This window comes from Grampus griseus, assembly GCF_964374135.1.
Source record: "Grampus griseus genome assembly, chromosome: 18".
NCBI classification, from domain to species: Eukaryota; Metazoa; Chordata; class Mammalia; order Artiodactyla; family Delphinidae; genus Grampus; species Grampus griseus.
In genome coordinates, this window is record NC_139012.1 from 10,186,750 (window position 1) to 10,209,181 (window position 22,432).

The window sequence follows — 22,432 nt, forward strand, 5'->3', positions numbered from 1 at the left end:
TGTGGTGGATGTTGTTATTTCTATCTTACAGATGAGCAACTACGGGGTACAAAACTTTTCCAAAACTCCCAAAGTCATCTCGCAAGTGAGCAGCCGAATTAAAGTTGTCTTCGCCTTGCCAAAAGAAAAGAAAGAAAAAACCAGAAGTAGAACCAATAACAACAATGCCCCCCTCCACAAAAATAGAAAGAACTGCTAAGTGCTTCCACAGGAAGAAGCCCAAGCTTAATTTATTCTTCTCAGAATTAAGAATGATTTGTAATATTTGGCAATAAGGACTATAATATGTTTGACGTTTAATAGACTTGGGAGATGTAATTAGGAACAGCCTTGCTTGGAAGTGACTGTTTTCTGTGAAACAGGAATTTTGCCTCTGGGCACTTTTTCTCCACTACTCATAACTAAACTCTGAAGTTGGCAAACAACTCCTTTACAAGTACTGCTCTTTTCCTTGCTGGTTAATTCAACACAAGCATTTATCGATTAGTGTCCACGTGCCAGGCACTGTGCACTCACTTTGCCAGGCATGCAGTTTAGAGCCAGACAGTCTGGTATCTGAGCTTTGAAGGCCAAGAATCAAACACTTATGTCTGGCATTTTCTAATTAAGTAAACCATTTCTATGTAATGCGTGCAGGGTCTCAAAATACAATGCAACTGGTGACAAGCTGAGTGGTCTCACAGAGAAGTTGGCATGAGAGTCCCCTGAGACCAGATTAGTAGTAGAGGCAATGATTCCCAAGTCTAATTTTTTCCCTCCTGTGAGGCTGGGTGCCGAGCATGATGCCTGGCCTACAGCTGGCTCTTGTTTCTCCCACTTGCTATGCCTTGGAGTCTCCTAGGGAACTCTTTAAAAACAGAGGTGCCCAACAACCCTCTCCTCCCAGGAGATGCTCATCCAGTGGATGGGGGGTGGGAGGAACTGGTCTGTAGTCTTTCAAGCCCTGCAGGTGATGCTTTACACAGTCAGGGATGAGAACCACTCAGTGTGAGCTCTATACATACTTTCAATGTATGAAAAATAGATGAGTAAATATTATCAAAGTAAATGGGTACCACACTTGTTAAAGCCATTTGGTACACTGCTGAGCACAAATTCTAAAGGCAAGACAGGAACAGGAGAAAGTGTAGGATCAGTATTGTATGTAGCATTATATGTAGGGACAACAACATATATTATAATAGGGCAAAAATCTTACTAGAAGAGGGAAGTAACATGGAGTTTCTTAGGTTGAAAATGAGAACCCTTTTAACAGCAAAACATTTCTTAGGTAAGATAGTATTTATATTTTTATAACCTTTTTATTGAGGAAGTACATTTTTTAAAAAAAAACCTCTATAAATTTGTCAATGTTTTCAAAAGATTGAATTTTATTAATTTTAAGTGTCTACTTTCATCTGAAAAATACTCATCCATACATACCCAAGACATTTTTTATTCAGCTTACAGACAATGTTTAGTGGGTATGTGGACTCAGTAAGTAAATCACTGACCCAGTGGAATTCATGGTCCACAAATCAGGAACCTCAGACACAGATCACCTAACCAGCAATGAAACTAGAAGGAAATGTTTACTTAAACTGAAGAAGAGGCAGAATTAGACTATTTACTGGTAAGGACCATTTTAGATTTCTACATAGTGAAAAAAAATTCACCAGGACCAAATACAAAAGTTTGGCGTTTTTTGATAAGTTACCATTTCACAGAATAAGTCATTTTAGTATACCAGAGCAAAAGAAATAAATTAGACTAGGTCCTGAGCAATAAAAAATGACACAGAGAATATCTGAGATAAATCTGTAATATTTTCTCAGAATAGGATCAAATTTAACATGATATCTGGAGGGGCATGACCATCGGGAGAAAAACCAATTGATTATTCAATTTTGTGAAAAGGCACTAATATAAAAAAATAGCATTGGTTAAGGAAGTAATGTCAAGCGCATAGTTGAGAAAAGTAAACAACAATAACAAAAATCCCATAAGAAGTCAAAAGATTATATTTTAAAAACTTATCAAAATTCCAGGAGAAAAATGTATACTCAAGATCAAAAAGTGGTTCTTAAATAGAAAGCATTTGTGATTGAAAGGCAAAATAGAAGAGGCTGTCATAGAAAAAAGAAAAAATCATCTTATTATTGAATGGATAAGCCTCTGATGCATGAAGTTCACAGAAATCACAAAGTGACAACAGAACTGTTGCTCTGACTTTTCGTGTCTTCGTGCCTTGTCACGTGGTCCTGAGCTGTTCTCAGGAAATTATAAAGCTAAAGAAGTGAACAAAGTGGTAAGGTTAGGATTCAACAACATCCAAGGCTCACAATTCCACCTTTTTTCCCCACATACACTTCACCATATTATTGGCCTGGTCTGGGAACAGAGCATGATTATAATCGGGGTGGGACATGACTTTACATAGGAAAGTCAGGAAAGGCTTTTTCCAGAGGTGATATTTGAGATCAGATCCTTATTATGTTCACTTTGTTTTAATATGAAGTGTATTTTTCTAGTTGTTTGAAAATTGGTGATTGAGAAGTAGTAAGACAAGATTCGCATTTCAGTAATATTCGGTGAACAAAAGAAGTTGATTAAACAGAGCTCTCATTCCCCATCTGTACCACTCAAACAAGCACAGGTTACAAGTGGGTTAAAAAGTTGTATCTCTCAGGATCTCACATCAGCTCTCAGAGCAGGTGTATAGGGACATCTCTGAGCCGAAGCATTCAGTGGCAAACCAGGTTTCTCATACAACTAAGAAGCCGGTCCACTCTGTGGGTGCTGCCGTAGTTCCGCCTTTCACCTTCTCTGAGCCAATGCACACCCACAATCAGACAGCTGGGAACTTCTGTATGGCAAACTGACAAAGGATAATCAACTTAGTGGCTTGTACAAGTAGAGTGGTAATGCTGGAAATCAAGTTTGGCAGTACTTAAACTACAAACCACTTTTCACTTGCCTCAATTCCTGCTGATTGCTCATCGGAATGACTCCCAAAACTCTTGGGAAAGCAACAAGGAAGGTTGCAACAAAAATTTGTATTGTTAAGGCACTCTGTAATGAACCAGTTCCTTGCCACAGCAACAGAGTTCTGCAATCCAGGAAAAAGCTTTTAATAAATGTTTTGGTAAATAATCTTCACAATGATCATTGTGTTATTGGCTAAAATGGTGTTGAATAACAAGGCCTCCCCACTAGCTAAAAGGCTTCAAAAGATAAAAAGGCACTAATTCAAAGGAGGCTGTTGTTTTTAATTCCAACGTGTTTCTGAGAAATACACATAAACATTTGCAGCAACAATGGAAAATCTTTAAGCAGACAAATGAAAATTTTCTTCTCATTGTGCATTGAGTAGTCAAATTGCACCCAGTATCATAAAATGAAAGCAGTTTGTTGCTAGGCAATTCCATGAATAATCCCAAACCGGGTTTTAACCAGACTGATGAAAGTGCGCCCCCTTAATTTGTTTTTTTCAGTAGAACACAGTTTTTGCTTGAGCAACAAAATATATGAACTGATCATATGGGAATAGAATTTTGTGTAGCAATAAATAAATCTTACCCCAACACTGACTAATATTTAATGATCTGCATAATTATTGCTGTAATGCATGGAAATCAGATGTAAATAAGATAAAGCCTAGGCAATGATTGCACTTGGCATTATGTTAACACTGCAGGTAAAAAGGAGCTCTGGGATCAGCCTGGGAGAAGAAAGAATAGAAAGAAGCTCTGAACTGCTCCAGAAAGACCTACTAGACTCATGGACCAAATCATGGGTCTCCCTGATTTGAGAAGTGGCATCACTATTGGCCTTTGTTTCCAAGGAGAACGCTGAAGGAGGCATCGTTCCACTGGTTTGTAGGTTTTAATATATTTGTTAAAGGTTAATCAGGTAATTTGGTAGTTATATCTGATAATGGGAAACTTACACCTTTCATGTTATTTAAAAACAAAGTAGGGACTTCCCTGGTGGCGTAGTGGTTAAGAATCCGCCTGCCAATGCAGGGGACATGGGTTCAATCCCTGGTCCAAGAAGATCCCACATGCCGCGGAGCAGCTAAGAACGTGCACCACAACTACTGAGCCCATGTGCCACAGCTACTGAAGCCCATGCTCTGGGGCCGTGTGCCACAACTACTGAGCCCGCGTGCTGCAACTACTGAAGCCCGCATGCCTAGAGCCCATGCTCTGCAACAAGAGAAGCCACCGCAATGAGAAGCCCACGCACCACAACAGAGTATCCCTGCTTGCCACAACTAGAGAAAGCCCGCGCACAGCAACGAAGACCCAACACAGCCAAGAATAAATAAATTTATTAAAAAAATAAATAAAAACAAAGTAAACAGATATATAATCATACTGAATTCAAAGGGAATAAAGGTGACTCTAACTGAAGTATTATCAGTATATGAGTATTTATGGTCTTAGTTTTCTTCACTATCTATCTGCAAAGTTTATGCATTTATTTGAGGATGCAAATATGAAGAGTCACGTAAACAAGTATGGAGATAAATGTTAAGGGCAGCCTTCAATCTTTAAACCAAGTATAAAGCTCTTTCAAATTTACAGTGTAATATAGTTCCTTCTACTTATATGTTTATTAAATACCTTCAATAAGCAGTTGATGGGTCAGAAATCTGCTTTTGTTGAGATTTTGCTTGCTGATGATACAAATGAAACAGTGTGGACCATTTTGCCATTCTCCTAAAAACACAATGAAGCTTGCAGCCAGGCTCTCACAGCGGCTTTTAGTTGGATTTGGGTTTTAACTCCTAATGTCTATCAGCAATAAAGGAAAACTAGAGCAGAACATTTCCGAGGATATTAGGGGATTTAATGAACAAGAATAGCATTTAAAGGAAGAGAGGGAAAGAGGAGCGAAGATGAACTTTCCTATGCTTTTCCCTGTGAGAAGTACCCTTGTAATTATGCATGTATCTTAATTAAAATCGCGTATTCATGTTTTACATTTTCAGTTGGCCTTGTATAATTAAAACTGCATCACATCTGATGTATCTATAATTATAGCCAAATGGTTATGTTAATGTTCATCTATTCCATGCTAAAAACCAACAAAAACCCACTAAGAACATTTCTTTAAACTGTTTCTACCAGAAATTCAATCTCCAGATATAAAAGCTCAATGACCATGTGTCTTGAAAATAAAATATCTTTGAGATCAACAGTCACAGCTTTAAGTGTGAGATCCAAAAGTCCTGGTGCTTGCAAAAGCATAACCCAAACTGCTTTTAAGAGATAATCTATAGAGGAAAAAAATAAAATGAATCATAGAAGGTCTAATTAAGGTCTTATAGGAGATTTCTCACTAACTTAAAGGAATTAACAGGAGACAATCATATCTCCTCAGGCTATAATCTTTGAGCTTTAAATTCCCAAATCTTTCCATTAAAAAAAAATTCTTGTATTACAAGATCAGTGCTGAATGTAAAAACCATGACCAAATTGAATGCCTATTATTAAACCTTTACTGAGAAATCCTTTCCTAACTTTTTCCAATAAAAGAATCACAAAAATGAAAGCACTTCAAAATATAAAGGTTTTGTGTTGGAAATAGTAACACTTTACTTTGGACCTTAGGCTGTTTGGGGGGATTTTCAGGTGGGAGATCACCTGGGCAAACATTCAGCACTCATATATTCTTGTGGATTGAACTGTGTCCCCCCAAAATGATATAGAATGTAGGAATCCTAACCTCTGGAATCTCAGAATGTGGCCTTATTTGGAAATAGGATCATTAAAGTGTAATTAGTTAAATTAAGATAACGTCGTACTGGAGTAATGTGGGCTCTTAATCCAATATGACTGGTGTCTTTATAAGAAGAAGGAAATTTGGACAAAGAGACATCCAGGGAGAAGGCCATGTGAAGACGGAGGAGAGCTTTCAATGAGGAATCTGTAAGCCGAGGAATGCCAGGGATTGCCAGCCACCACCAGAGCTAGGAGAGAAGCACAAGACAGATTCTCCCTCAGAGCCGCCACTAGAAACCAAGGCTGTCGCCACCTTGATTTCAGACATCTGGCCTCCAGAACTGTGAGAGAATAGATTTCTGTTGTTTTAAGCCACCCAGTTTGTGGTACTTTGTTAGGACAGCCCTAGGAAACTAATACAGATATCTACACAACTTGGAAGCTTGTCTTACCAGAATTTCAACTTGTATCCACATCTTACAAGCTGCATTAACCAACATTTTGCTTTCTTATAAATTCAAGAAAGAGTCTTGGGTTCTGGAAACCTTAGAAGCCACCTTTCTTTCCTTAGTTCTCCAGGAAACAGGCAAGAGGAAAATGTTCTCCCTGCACAGTTTATCCTCCAGTATTAAAATCACTCACGGTACCTGCCTGAAAGGTCTCTAGGTTTGAACCCCAGGAGCCGAGACCTGGCGTTTGAGGCAGCGTAGCTGGTGTCACTCTCCCTCACACCGGAGGCCATAAGGTAGAGTCACTCGACAGAGTAATGAACCTAAGTGTCTGGCTGCCTTTCAGGCTCACACGTCAAGTCTAAGGGAAACTCTCTTGTGAACTGGTAAAGAGAACAAAGAAAAGAAAATCTTTAAAATGAGTACCTGCTCACAGACACTGATGCAGAAACATTTTAGACTAAGAAAGTGATTTGGAAACACAAACCCAAAAGAACCACACACCTTGAACTTACTACACACAGATCAACATGCCGATCGCTCAGCTGGGCATCAGCACCTCTTACATTCCAATAAATGTTCATAGATGTTTTTCTGTGGATACACAGAGGGGCTGAATGCACAAATCCACATTCCAACACAATCCTAAATAGGATGCACATAAACAGAGGCCTTGGGGAGAAGGTAGTAGGAATCACAGATTAAATTCTATAGCGTTTTTTATTTTACAGAGCATTTTTACATATATTTCCTGGTTTACTTCTCATAACAGCTCTGTTAATTCCACTATTTTAGAGATGTAGGTAGTCAAAAAAATTAAATGACTTGACCATGGCACACAAAAAGTGTAACTCACATCAGGTCTTCCAACCCACATCTCCCGATACAAATTCCCAAGAGAGAGATTCTCATTGCCCAAGTTGATAAAGTGTCCAATCTGATTCAGTTGCCTGTAGCAGACTCTCTAGGCACAGGCTTATCTGATCTTCTTAAAATTGTTACGTGGTCCTGTTACTGTGACATCACTTTTTTTTTTTACTTACTAGGTCACTGGTTTATTATAAAAAGATGTAACTCAAGAACAGCCAGATGGAAGAGATGCTTAGGGCAAGGGATGTGGGAAAGGGAGCAGAGCTTCCATGCCCTCTCCAGGCATGCCAGTCTCCCCAAATTTCCACATTTTCACTACTCTGTAACAAGTTCTGTAACACTACTTCTGATACTGTCCTTTGCAGGGAAATGTTTTCATCATCACCATCATCAACAAACAGCGTCTTTCCTTGCTCAAATGAGAAAGTTTTATATTAAATTGTTTTCTTCTCAAAGTAAAATTCTAGGGATTATCTCACAGAACTGTTTCTGAAGAGAGGAATTGGGATTATGGATGGCCCTAGCCCTACCGTGATTCCAGATGTCACCTGGGGTATCAGAAACATAAGAGACCTACATGATTGTATTTGACTGTCCTATAGACCATCCTATAAACCAAGAGACTCAAACTTGATTGTTCACATACCCCATAAAATTATTCGGAAAAATAATGTACCCCTTTGCACACTTTCAAATTGACGTTTATACTTCTTTCTTCATAAGCTTAAACAGTTGTAAAGAGTGTGACTTCTAGCAGATTGTAAATGCTAAAATTTAAAAATTAAAGCTATAGCATCCTTTTAAATATATGCAATGAAATCTAAGTTGCATAATGGTTTGAAAGCCACCTGTCAGGAAGCAGTTGCTTCTTCTTGTTGCTTCTGACCCTGGTGACAAAGGTACCCTACAGAAGGCAGGGCCCTTCATCACAGAAGTGAACAAACAAACCTGGCCCAAGAGTCAGAGAAGCTAAAAGAGGATCTAGGGGGAGGTGGAATACCTGCAGACCCAGGTGCTGCCTCACACCAACAAGATGAATTAATAGATCAGGAACAATGTGCATGAAATACAAAATAGCTGTCGCTTCCCATCCTAACTAGAAACATACAGGAAAGAGAATCCTGAGAGACATAGTTCAGCATAGGCAAGTAGACACATTCCAAAGTCATCACACCATAGCCCTTGCCGGGCACCAGGAGCCAGCCCAGACATGAAGCACATGCTGCCCGCTGTACCTGGAATAATGAAATCTTTTGTCTCTGACCCGGGAATCTTTTGTCTCCTACCAGCATCCATGAATGAAACTGTGGCAGGCTAACTTGTTAGCTTGCAGGGAAAGTAATATCTCAGACTCTTCACAGCTCTTGACACTACTATTATCAATTTAACAGAATATAAATGAGCTTTCTAAACTTTCAGAAATGTTTATATTTCCTTTCTTTTATTCATATTTCCATTACTTTTCCTTTAGATTTGAACCCTAATGTAAAAAAGTTTAATGCTTGGAAGTCTTTTATTGATCACATCATCACACTTTATTCAACAGAAGTATGTCATAGAAATTATGTTTTTAAAATTTGTTTCATTTCCTATGATTATTATGTCCTAAGTTTTAAAAATTCTTCCATATAATGTAATCATTAAAATTACTATTAGTAAACAGATCAAAAATGTAAATTTGAATAAATAATAATCATTGAAAGAAAACTTCTATTGTAAATTAATCATCTATTAATGCAATACTGCTAAAATCAATCCATTCAGAAGCTACCATATATATTTTTATGTTAATAAGAAGTTGAAAATATTAAACATTTTATAGCATGAAGTAAGTTAAGACTGACTATACCTAGAATAAATATTTTATAATATGATATGATAAAATAATTTTTAATCATCTAATTGAAAAACACATCCTGAATCTAAAAGAAATGGCATAAAAGTTTTGCCCAAGGGTTTTATATAATGTATCCTAAAATTTTCGGTAGTTCTAGAAGCATTCCACTTACATTTAAAAGGTTCTGGAGAACTAACCTACTGTCAGGCTGTTCAAAGTTCTCTTCTTTCCAGCTAATAAAACAGACTAAGGATGAGTCCTAAGAATAGCTAAAGAGTTGCTTCCAGTAAAATACATGAAAAAGGTCATTTTTAGCATTCATTATGTCTTAAAGTGCACTTTGCTTTTGCTCTCACAGAATCTTACATTCTTTGGCAGAAGGAAAGGAATGTAGGAAATGAAGTCATTAAACAAAAATTGTCATAAGTCTCACTATTCCTATATCTGAACCAGAACATCCCACCCTGGCCTAAAACACCAAATTTTACCCTCAATAGCCTAGTGATAGAGAAATACAGGAATCCTTACAGGTTTATTGACATTCATTAATATTTAAAGAGGGCCTCCCTCCCTTTGTTGGAAGCCCAAGAGGTTTGCACATTTTCAATACTTGGATAAAATTTGGGAAGGGTTAGGGGCCTGATTCTGGCTTATCAACTGGAAGAAGGACTACCGTGAACTCAGGCAAGTTCTCCAGGAATGAGTTAGAGAAGAAAGGACCTATGGAATTTAAGGATCTAAACACTGATTCCCTGAAAATTTTCCATGGCCATATACCCCTTGAAAAACATATTCCAGTTGAAACCACTTCTATAAACGCCTTGAGCTTCTACCAAGAAGCTCCACCATTGGGCGATAAATCACAGGAGAATGAGAATAGTGGGATAGAAGAATAAAGCTAGCAAGAATGCAGCCATCTGAAGGGGTTAGGGGGTGGCTTTCATTTGGCCAAGGGCAGCGTGAGCTGTGAGGTCCAAGGCTCCCAGGAGGTGGAAGATGGGGATACCGGCTTGGTAAAGGGGTCTAGGTGGGGTCCCAATGGCGCCCATTGCACACCCACGCCCTGGGCTAAGGGCTGAGGATGCAAACATAAGACCCAGCCCGTGCCTTCCGGATGCACTCAAACACAGGATATATACATGTAGATAAATAATTCCTCTTTGATCTTTTTTTTTTGTAAAATAGTGCCCTTTCTGTCCTGTTCTTTGAGAACATGAGTGTATCTTTTATTTCATTCAATAAACATTTGTCTGCCCACGAACAGCCAGGCACTCTGCTCAGAGCTAGGAAAAAGATTAGAAGGGAAAGCAGGTGTAAGAAGGAATCAGGGCAGCATCCCTGTCTCAAGGAATCTTTACCATCCCCCTACCTGGCACAGTGTTCATGCCTAACCAACATTTATCAACCCTTGTTTACATGCTTACTCATTTTTTCCTACATATTTTTTATTGTGGTAAAATATATATAGCATAAAACTTACCACTTTAGCCATTTTTAGGTGTACGATTCTTGCTTACTCCTTCGAAAAGCAGTGCTCTCTTCTACCAAGAGCTGGACACTTACCATGCTAATAACTGGAGTCAGATGACCCTGCCTTTTGAGCTTTGGGGGAAAAAATCCCTTAGGCTCTGGAATTCTTACTGCAAAATGAGTTTTCTGCCATGCTACCAGTTATGATTTTTTGGTACAAGTATCTCAGGCATTCAGCGTGTCCATGTGCAGAGGGGAAAAATTAAATTGCCCTTCACTGGGCTAACAACATCGGCACTGCATTCTGATCCTCTAATCTCCACACGCGCTATCATCACAACGGATGGGGTTTCTGTTTGCTGAAAGAATATAAATAATTAAAATCCTTCAGGGAGAAGATTTTTGTTTACAGGGCTACATTGTCATTCTTGTACCTGGCGGGAGTGTGACAAAATTACATGAGTTTATTAAAAAACAAAAATTGATGGTTCCAGCTCCGTTCCTCTGTCCCATGGAATGAGATCAAACAGCGGCTGCACAGAAGCCAGAGCTGTCAGTATTTAACGTGCTGTCATTGGAATGAGTAGGGAAGCTAAATTTGGCGGAATGAGTTCTCAGATGCACAAGCTCCCCATCGTGCCCAGCACTTCCTGGACATCACCACCTCTTGGAGTTCAGATGTTCACGCCAGGAAATGTTGCCAAGCCCAACGTTAGCCCTTGTTGGATGTTCTGTTTCATCATTCCCTATTTATGATCCCCCACATTTCTTAAGGTAGAAGCTTACACTGCAGAAACAGTCTAAAGCATACCCCCTGCATACAGACTGATCTCCAGATTACCAGTGCAATTGCTGCCTTTGTATACTTATGGACTGACGTGATAACTGAAAATAACTTCCATTAGCACTATAAAAACTCCAGCTGATACCAAATGAAGTTCATTTGATACCAGCAGAGAAAAATATTGGCTACTGAGATATTCTTTGTTCATGGTTATTTACAGTTAGCTCCAATCCATGTACAATTCAGCCAGCCAGAAGGCGCCAAATGATTTTCCTCACTCGAGGACCTTGTGTGGAAGAACTTCCACAAAAGACTGGCTCACCTTTATTTATTGAAACATAGGGACCATTCTTGTCGCACCTGGTCCACTACAATACATGCAAATGTCTAGCAATTAAATTCTTTGGAGTAAAAAAGATGTAAGCAGGTGTTTGAGAGACGTGTAGTACCTGGACTCTGACATTTTCCCTCCCCATCACCATCCTGTTTTGTAAATTTTGGAAATAATCAACTAAATGATCAGAGCATTCCCCCAAAACTCTGATTTGGGGCATTTTTAAAATGTAAATATTTCAAATGAACATATATCACCACTAAGAATTAAGGGTGAACATTTTGTTATGTTCCCTTCAGAACTTATACATTTTTAAGAATCATCACAGATACCATTGAGGTCCCTCCTTTTGTACCCTCCCTCTCCAGGGGAAAGCATTGTCTTAAAGTTATCTGTTCATGTTGTTATACTTTTAACACATATGCATGTATCATAAACAATTTTATCAGTCTTCAAATAATATATGTACCTATCTGTCTACAAATTGTCTTCTTCATTCAACATTACGGATTTTTAGATTCTTTGTTGTAAATATACATGCGGTTTACCATTTTAACAATTTTAAGTGTACAATTCAGTGACATTAGCCACATTCACAATGTTGTGTGACCATCACCAATATCTGTTTCCAAAACATTTTTGTCATCCCAGAGAGAAATTCTGTACCAACTAAATAATAATTCCCCATTTCTCCCTCCCCCAGACCCTGGTCACCACCATTCTACTTTCTATCTCCATGAATTTACCTGCTCTAGGTAGTTTATATAAGTGGAATCATATGATATTTGTCCTTTAGTTCTGGCTTATTTCACTTAGCATCTCAACAATATGTTTTTGAGGTCAACACATATTAATTCATACTGATCAAGGTCATTTATCTTAAATATTGTATAGTACTCCGCTATATTAGAGACAATAACTTATCCGTAACTCTATAGATGGACATTTAAGTTTCAAATTTTTTTGCTGTGACAAAAGCAAAGTTGCAGTGAACAGGAATGATTCACTGGAAGTGGAAACACAGGTGGGTGCAACTTCAGCATTACCAGAGAGCTGCCAGGTTGCCCTGTATTGTCATTGAACTGACTTACAATCCTACCTCAGTGGATCCGAGGTCCTGCTTCCCCAAGTCCTTCCTTGCACTGACAGATTTTCATTTAATTTTTGACAGCATTATGGATGTGAAATGGTATATCATTTTTTAAATTGTCATTTTCCTAATTAGTAGTGAAGCTGAGCATCTTTTCATGTTTATTAACTATTTCATATGTTTCCTTTCATTTGAAATATCTGCTCATAACCTGTGTGCTCTTTTAGATTATTTTTTACTTCTTTATTGATTTCTGGAGGAGATAGATACATACACTCAAACATAGAGATACCTAGATTATATAGAGAGATATTCTGCATAATAATCATTTGACTGCTGTATAAACGTCAGATAACTTTGCTAAACATCCCTGTTATTTCTTTGTTTTCTAGTTCATTAATTTCTGATTCTATCGTTATTACATTTTCCCTTCTACTTTGGTTTACTCTGTTTTTCTTTGTCCATTTTCTTGATTTGGACACATTTTTTCCAGTTTTTCTTGTTTTCTAATTTGTGCATTTAAGGCTACAAATTTCTCCCTAGGTAAATTGCTTCAGCTCACCCACAAGCACTGACAGGTCGTATTTTAAAATACTTTGTAATGTCCCTGTTGCTGAGTCCTTCCTTTTTATTTCCTTCAGTAGAGGCCTGGAGGCAGTAGTTTCTCTTCCTTTGTAGATCTGAGTATGTCTCAATTTGCCTTAACTCTCAGATGGTCAGGATGATTCATGTTCTCCCCCCGACCTCTTGAAGACAGTCTTCAGGCACCTCTTGTTGCTGCGGGGAAGTAGCTGTCAATCCATGTGCCACGTCTCTCTAAGTCATCAGTCTTCCCTCTCAGGTAGAGCATATGATGTTCTTTTTGTCTTTGATTCTTTACATGTTAATTTTGATGCATCTGGGCTGATTTATTTCATTACTCTTTTAGGACTTGGGTATTCCTTAAATCTGAGAACTCAATGTGGAATATTCTCCACCATCATGTCTCTCCTCCAACCTTTCCATTTTAGGGTAGTGAGTGATCTCTTCGTTATTTAGTAATGTATTGTTTAGCCTCCACGTGTTTCTGTTTTTTACATTTTTTTCCCCTGTAATTGATTTGATTACTATGTGTCTTGGGTCAAAAGAAATGAATGATGCCAGAAGTTAACTGCAATGAGTTTATTTGTATCTATACAAACACCCCACAAATTTATAAATAGAGTCCCAGGCAGGATAAACCCAAGGAGAAACATGCCAAGACACAAAGTAATCAAATTGACAAAAATTAAAGACAAAAAAAATTATTAAAAGCAACAAGGGAAAAACGACAAATAACATACAAGGGAACTCCCATAAGGTTAACAGCTGATTTCTCAGCAGAAACTCTAAAAGCCAGAAGGGAGTGGCACAATATATTTAAAGTGATGAAAGGGAAGAACCTACAATCAACATTACTCTACCCGGTAAGGATCTCATTTAGATTCAACGGAGAAATCAAAAGCTTTACAGACAAGTAAAAGCTAAGAGAATTCAGCACTACTAAACCAGCTCTACAACAAATGCTAAAGGAACTTCTCTAAGTGGGAAACACAAGAGAAGAAAAGGACCTACAAAAACAAACCCAAAACAATTAAGAAAATGGTAATAGGAACATACATATCGATAAAAAAGAGGGAGAGGACTCAAATCAATAAAATTAGAAATGAAAAAGGAGAAGTTACAATGGACACCACAGAGATACAAAGCATCATAAGAGACTACTACAAGCAACTCTATGCAAATAAAATGGACAACCTGGAAGAAATGGACAAATTCTTAGAAAGGTATAACCTTCCATGACTGAACCAGGAAGAAATAGAAAATATGAACAGACCAATCACAAGTAATGAATTGAACTGTGATTAAAAAAATCTTCCAACAAACAAAAGTTCAGGACCAGATGGCTTTACAGGTGAATTTTATCAAACATTTAGAGAAGAGCTAACACCCATCCTTCTCAAACTCTTCCAAAAAATCGCAGAGGAAGGAACACTCCCAAAATCATTCTACAAGGCCACCATCACCCTGATACCAAAACCAGACAAAGATACTACAAAAACAGAAAATTACAGATCAGTATCACTGATGAATATAGATGCAAAAGCCCTCAACAAAATAATAGCAAACAGAATCCAACAACACATTAAAAGGATCATACACCATAATCAAGTGGGATTTATCCCAGGAATGCAAGGATTCTTCAATATATGCAAATCAATCAATGTGATACACCATATTAACAAAGTGAAGAAAAACCATATGATCATCTCAATAGATGCAGAAAGAGCTTTTGACAAAATTCAACACCCATTTATGATAAAAACTCTCCAGAAAGTGGGTATAGAGGGAACCTACCTCAACATAATAAAGGCCATATACGACAAAACCACAGCAAACATCATTCTCAATGGTGAAAAACTGAAAGCATTTCCTCTAAGATCAGGAACAAGCCAAGGATGTCCAATTTTGCCACTATTATTCAACACAGTTTTTGAAGTCCAAGCTATGGCAAGCAGAGAAGAAAAAGAAATAAAAGGAATACAAATTGGAAGAGAAGTAGTAGAACTGTCACTGTTTGCAGATGACATGATACTATACACAGAGAATCCTAAAGATGCCACCAGAAAACTACTAGAGCCAATCAATGAATCTGGTAAAGTTGCAGGATACAAAATTAATGCACAGAAATCTCTTGCATTCCTATACACCAACAATGAAAGATCAGAAAGAGAAATTAAGGAAACAATCACATTCACCATTGCAACAAAAAGAATAATATACCTAGGAATAAACCTACCTAAGGAGGTAAAAGACCTCTAGTTCTCAGAAAACTATAAGACACTGATGAAAGAAATCAAAGATGTCACAAACAGATGGAGAGATATACCATGTTCTTGGATAGGAAGAATCAATATTGTGAAAATGACTATACTACCCAAAGCAATCTACAGATTCAATGCAATCCCTATCAAATTACCAATGGCATTTTTTACAGAACTAGAACAAAAAATCTTAAAATTTGTGTGGAGACACAAAAGACCCTGAATAGCCAGAGCAATCTTGAGAAAGAAAAATGGAGCTGGAGGAATCAGAATTCCCAGACTTCAGACTATACTACAAAGCTACAGTAATCAAGACAATATGGTATTGCCACAAGAACAGAAATATAGATCAATGGAACAGGATAGAAAGTCCAGAGATAAACCCACACAACTGTGGTCAATTAATCTATGACAAAGGAGGCAAGGATATACAATGGAGAAAAGACAGTCTCTTCAGTAAGTGGTGCTGGGAAAACTGGACAGCTACATGTAAAAGAATGAAGTTAGAACACTTCCTAACACCATACACAAAAATAAGCTCAAAATGGATTAAAGACCTAAATGTAAGACCAGACACTATAAAACTCTTAGAGGAAAATATAGGCAGAACACTCTTTGACATAAATCACAGCAAGATTCTTTTTGACCCACCTCCTAGAATAATGGAAATAAAAACAAAAATAAACAAATGGGACCTAATGAAACTTAAAAGCTTTTGCACAGCAAAGGAAACCATAAACAAGACAAAAGACAAACCTCAGAATGGGAGAAAATATTTGCAAACGAATCAACGGACAAAGGATTAATCTCCAAAATATATAAACAGCTCATACAGCTCAATATTAAAAAAACAAACAACCTAATCAAAAAATGGGCAGAAGACATAAACAGACATTTCTCCAAAGAAGACATACAGATGGCCAAGAGGCACATGAAAAGCTGCTCAACATCACTAATCATTAGAGAAATGCAAATCAAAACTACAGTGAGGTATCACCTCACACCAGTCAGAATGACCATCATCAAAAAATCTACAAACAGTAAATGCTGGAGAGGGTGTGGAAAAAGGGAACCCTCTTGCACTGTTGGTGGGAATGTAAATTCATACAGCCACTATGGGGAACAGTATGGAGGTTCCTTAAAAAACTAAAAATAGAATTACCATATGACCCAGCAATCCCACTACTGGGCATATACCCAGAGCAAACCATAATTCAAAAAGACACATGCACCCCAATGTTCACTGCAGCACTCTTTACAATAGCCAGGTCATGGAAGCAACCTAAATGCCCATCAACAGATGAATGGATAAAGAAGATGTGGTACATATATACAATGGAATATTACTCAGCCATAAAAAGGAATGAAATTGGGTCATTTGTAGAGATGTAGATGGACCTAGAGACTGTCATACAGAGTGAAGTCAGAAAGACAAAAACAAATATCATACATTAATGCATAAATGTGGAATCTAGAAAAATGGTACAGATGAACTGGTTTGCAAGGCAGAAATAGAGACACAGATGTAGAGAACAACCGCATGGACACCAACGGGGGAAAGCCGCGGGGTGGCGGTGGTGGTGGTGGGACGAATTGGGAGATTGAGGTTGACATATATACACTAATATGTATAAAACAGATAATTAATAAGAACATGCTGTATAAAAAAATTTAATTTTTTAAAAAAGATAATTTGAGGAGGTTTACTTGGAAAAGGTCTGTTTACAAAGGCCTGGGCCATGAGGAAGGGAACCACAGGAATAGCACAGTAACCTGGGGTTAATAACCAGAGCTATTAACACACCTAAGCCAAAAGGATGAGTGAAGAAAGCAGGTACATGCAACTGGAAGGGAAGTCACCTTGATACGAGCAATGACCTTTGATTCAGGGACACAGCCAGCCTGACATGACTTCACAGGGAGGAAGCCAAGCCTTTTAAAAATGACCTTATTCTTCTGCTCCCTCCAGTGTCCTACCGACATCTTTGTTGGTCAACCCCAAGTGGAAGCCAGAGGACAAGGAAGCCCTGGACATTGTTCCTATAGGTCAGCTGTCCAGATAGGGAGCATGTGCTAGCAGAGAAAAGATCTGGAGAAACAGATGGAAAATATGCATTAGTGTATTCACTGTATCTCCTAAAATAGATAAAGTTCCCTATGGATATTTGAAACCTGTAATCATGGAAATTAAAAGCAAATTGGTGCATCTTCTTTCTGCATTCCTGAGCACGTACAAACCCAATTTATATCTTATCTTTTTTTTTTTTTGCGGTACATGGGCCTCCCAATGCCGTGGCCTCGCCCGTTGCAGAGCACAGGCTCCGGAAGCGCAGGCTCAGCGGCCATGGCTCACGGGCCCAGCTGCTCTGCGGCACGTGGGATCCTCCCAGACCGGGGCACGAACCCGTGTCCCCTGCATCGGCAGGCGGACTCCCAAACACGGTGCCACCAGGGAAGCCCTTATACCTTATCATTTTAAAAAAACATTGGAAATGCTGTGCTTGTTTCGCTTCTCTATTGATCGCGGCAAGCTGTTTCTGAGAGGGCATCAAGAGACATTTAGACCTTTTGTAGAATACTATAGTTTCTCTCCATGAACTTATCTCCAAAATTTAGGGCCATTCTCCCAATCATCCACAGCATGAATAGGCTCTTTCTTCAGCTTTTGTCTTCTAGTCACGGTATGTATTCAAACAATTTTTGTTGAATAAATTAATGGATAGTTAAAAAATTCCTGATATTCTTTTCACTCTTTCTTCCAGTGGATCATCCCTGATGCCCCAGAATTTCCAGCATGGCCACGTAGGAGGAGAAACCCAAGGAACCACAGAAACATATTACTTTATAAGATACTTTTGTTATTATTATAATTACTGTGGATGAGAGAAAGGAAATTATGGACTAGTAAGTAAACTATAAATTTCCCAAGAAAGGGATAGTTTTGAATTACTCCTAGATTTCCCATTCTCAAAAAAAGTAGTAACATCCTCCTCAAAGTGTTCCTATCTGGTTAACTGATTTAGATGTCAAATGGCCTCTAAGAACCTGACCTACGACCCTTAGACACCTTAAATTAATAACCAAAAGATGAATAAGCAGTTGTTTTTTTCTTCTCATTATTTCCCCCAAATTTATTTTAGTGACATTCTGGAAACTCTGATTTTGAGACTGTGAAATTTGTTCAATTCCCTAAAGCCAGAAAATAATGGTATAATGTCTCAAAAAAGGTAACTGGTACTTCCAAATCTCCACATACTTAATGAACTATTTGAAACTATAAAATAAAAGACATTATGAATGGTAGAGAAATTGTGCGAATGTACAAAACTGACTCAATAGCTCATCTAAAACAGGAAGCAGTTGCAAACAGCCTAATGTGTTCAGCTAAGAAGCTGAAAGAGGATCTTCTCCAAAGCCTCCTGTTTAGAGGATTTCTACTCTGAACTATTTGCACATATAGTGCTCTTATAGATGCAGTAAGGAAAAAATAAGACACATTCCCTGTCCTCAAGGAGCTGCCATCCAGGTGGTGAGACAAAACATCCAGATTTAGAGCACTAATGTAAACAAGATGTCTGGTGGCATGCAAAGATGAGTGTGGTGAACACCATATACAGCAGCTACTCACTGGGGAGAGAGACCCTGATGGGGAAGGGGCAGTGGCCAGGCATCCAACCAGTGGCAGAGTTGAGCCATGGACTCAGAGCTGAGCATGGCACTCTGGGAAGCTGACGAGGAAACCAATTTGATGGGAACAAGAGATGTTGGAGAGGGGCGATAAAATGTCTACAGACGTTGGGACATGGAAGGAATAAGCAACCCACAGACTGGTAACACATATATCAGACAAAAGACTTATATCTGAAATACACAATGAACTCCTACAACTCAATACTAAAAAGATAAACAATCAGTTTGTTTTGATGGGCAAAAGACTTGAACAGGTACATCAAATGACAAATGTATCTACAAATGGTCAATGGTCCCATGAAAAAGTGATCAACATCATTAGTCATGAGGGAAATGCAAATTAAAAGAAAAATGAAATGCCACTTGGCACCCACAGAATGGCTAAAATGAGTAAGACTGACAATACCAAGGATTGACAAATGTTGTGGAGCAACCGGAATCCTCATGTATTGCTAACGGGAACAGAAAATGGAAAAACCAGTTTGGAAAACAGTTTGGCTGTTTCTTATAAAATTAAATACACACGTACCTCGCAACCCAGCTATTCTACTCCTGGTCATTTACCCCTAAAAAACTGAAAACGTATGTCCAGAAAAAGATATACACACACATCTGTGGCAACTTTATTAATAATAACGAAAAACTAGAAAAAAACTCAAACTTCCATCAACAGGGGAATGGATAGTGCAGATATATCTACACAATAGAATATACGCAATAAGAACAAACCCTTGCACAATATGGATGAATCCCAGAAACAGTATGCTGAGAAGTCCAGAGGAGGCAGTTAATGATATTGCTCAATAGTTCAGTGATGCCTCAGGGACCCAGGCTCTTTCTCTATTTCTGCACCACCCTTACCATCCTGACTTTCATTCTCATGATCATAAGAGAGCTGCCACAGCTCTGGACATCACGTTCATGTCAAAGGGGAGAGGAAGAAGGGAAGGGCAGCACCAGCTCCATCTGTCTACTTCTTATCAGACTTTCACTTAACAATTCTCTTTTATGGCTTTCATATGTTTTGCCAGAACTACATCACACAGCAACCCCTATGAAAGCCAGAAAGAAGAATTACCCATTTTGATTTGCACCAATTTTGATTTCTCTTCTTAGAGGTAGGGCATATTATCACCCAGAGCAAAATCAGAGTTCTTTCAGCAAGACAGACAGGAGGAATGGATCTCCCACCAACAACTAGCAGTGTCAGCCATACAACTTCAAAGTCGACACAAATCAATCTAAGTCCCTTGGGACTGGGACTAGGAAGAAACAATAAGGAGATGGAATGGCCTGAGCCACATTGGAGGCACCCTCTAGGAGTCAGGGCACTTCCTCTCAGGCAGACACCAAGAAATTCATTCAATACAAAGGAAGAAACAGTGGCATCCCCAAACAGGATATTTTGAAATACTGTAGCTGCTGAGTAATGAGAAGCAAGGACCAAGATGTGGGAAGTCCCAGTGCTATGTGTTGACATTAAGAAACAAGTTAGATTAAGGAATTTAAAGAAGGAAAAACAAGGGTGTATTAGTCAGCTGGGGCTACCATAAGAAAATGCCACATACTGGGCAGCTGCAACAACAGAAATTTATTTCTCACAGTTCTGGAGGCTGGAAGTCTAAGATCAAGGTACCAGCCAGTATGGTTCTTGGCGAGGACTCTCTTCCTGGCATGCAGATAGCTGCCTTCTTGCTGTATCCTCACCTGGCAGAGAGAGAACTCTGGTGTCTCCTCCTCTTCTTGTAAGGGTACCAGTCCTATCGGATTAGGGCCCCACCCTTATGACCTCATTTAACCTTTATCACCTCCTCACAGGTCCCATCTCTAAATATTATAGTCATATTGGACGTTAGGGCTCCAACAAATGAATGTGGGCAGGGGACACAAACATTCAGTCCATAACAAAGGGTGAACAATTAACTATTTAGGGGATATGTCCCATTTCAAATGAACACATGATCATGGACATCAGGACATTTCTCCAGACCGAACGTCTGGACAGAAAAACCATAACAGCACCACCTGGGATGGACTAAACCCCAAGTTTTTGTTTCCCCACTAGAGTCAACAGGCTCAGTATGAGATGGCGTGTTTGTTTCAAATGCTTAGGACACTCATCTCTGCATGACCAGCCTGCTATACACTACACAGCCAAGCTCCCTACGGCTGCCTGGAGCAGATGCATTGTTTACAAACAGAATACACTGGATGGCATATAGCAGCTGTGATTAAGTTAATGACTAAGTGCTGTTTTAAGATGGCATATATCTGAAACCCACATGTCTTGCATGCTATTATTTGGTTCGATAAATGTTTAAACAGCTGGAGGACGTTTGCCCTGACACTGGCATTAATATGCACTATGCACTCCCAGCAACTGAGTTCTTTTTCCCTCCTTCATATAGGAGAGACTTTGCTGTTCCGAGGCAAAGCCATCAGAGCTGAACCCTCTGTGCTTCGTGAGCCATAGTTTATGTTCCATACAATGAAAAAAATATAACTGCCCCTTTGTCATTGTCTCATAAGAACATGGACGCGTTTTAGCTGAAACGGGTTTAATAATCTTCTAATCCAGTGGTGTCCAAACTCCCTTTAGCAGCAGAACCCTGTTTTCAAGTGAAATATTCTGCAAAGCCCCAGTAACTACAAGAGAGGAAAGCAGTGCCGCTGGGCTAAAACACAGATGCAGACAATTCTCACAGTCCCCCAGGGAGGCCCTAAGTGCCTTCATGATACCCTAGATCTCAAAAGAGCCTGGTTTGCAAAGTATTTCTCTAGTCTGTTTCTGAGACTTCTTGAGCCTCTTTTGACTCCTTATACATCTTGGGGAATAGAATCAGACCTTTCCTGTCAAACGTCAGAGTCAGGAGCCTAGTAGGGAAGACTAGGCAAGAGAATTAAGACTGAAAATTTCCCATTTAGCTGAAATCAACTGTGAACTCTGTGTGCTAAAATAGCTGAAGGGAAAAGTAGAGCCCATCTCTCCCAGGCAGGAGATGAACATTAAAAAAAATAATAAAAATAAAATATATACAGGTGGATTACTGACTTAGATGGGGCAGGTGTGAATCCAGTTTTGAATCCTGGTTGAATGGGGTGGGGGTAAGAGGCCTGAGACCTTGTTCACTGGTCATCTGCCCATCCCTACTCAACAAAAAGTGGAAGTCTCAGAAGCACCTCTACAGAACACTAAGTCTCCACAGGACACATTTTGAAATCCGTCCTTCAACACTAATGCCCATAATACTAATGGGCATAGTAAATTACTAGCAAGAAATAATGCTTCTCAGTGGGGCTATCCAAGAGAGATCATGCCTCAAATCAAGTTGGCCTTAGCATTCTTCACTCTTCCTT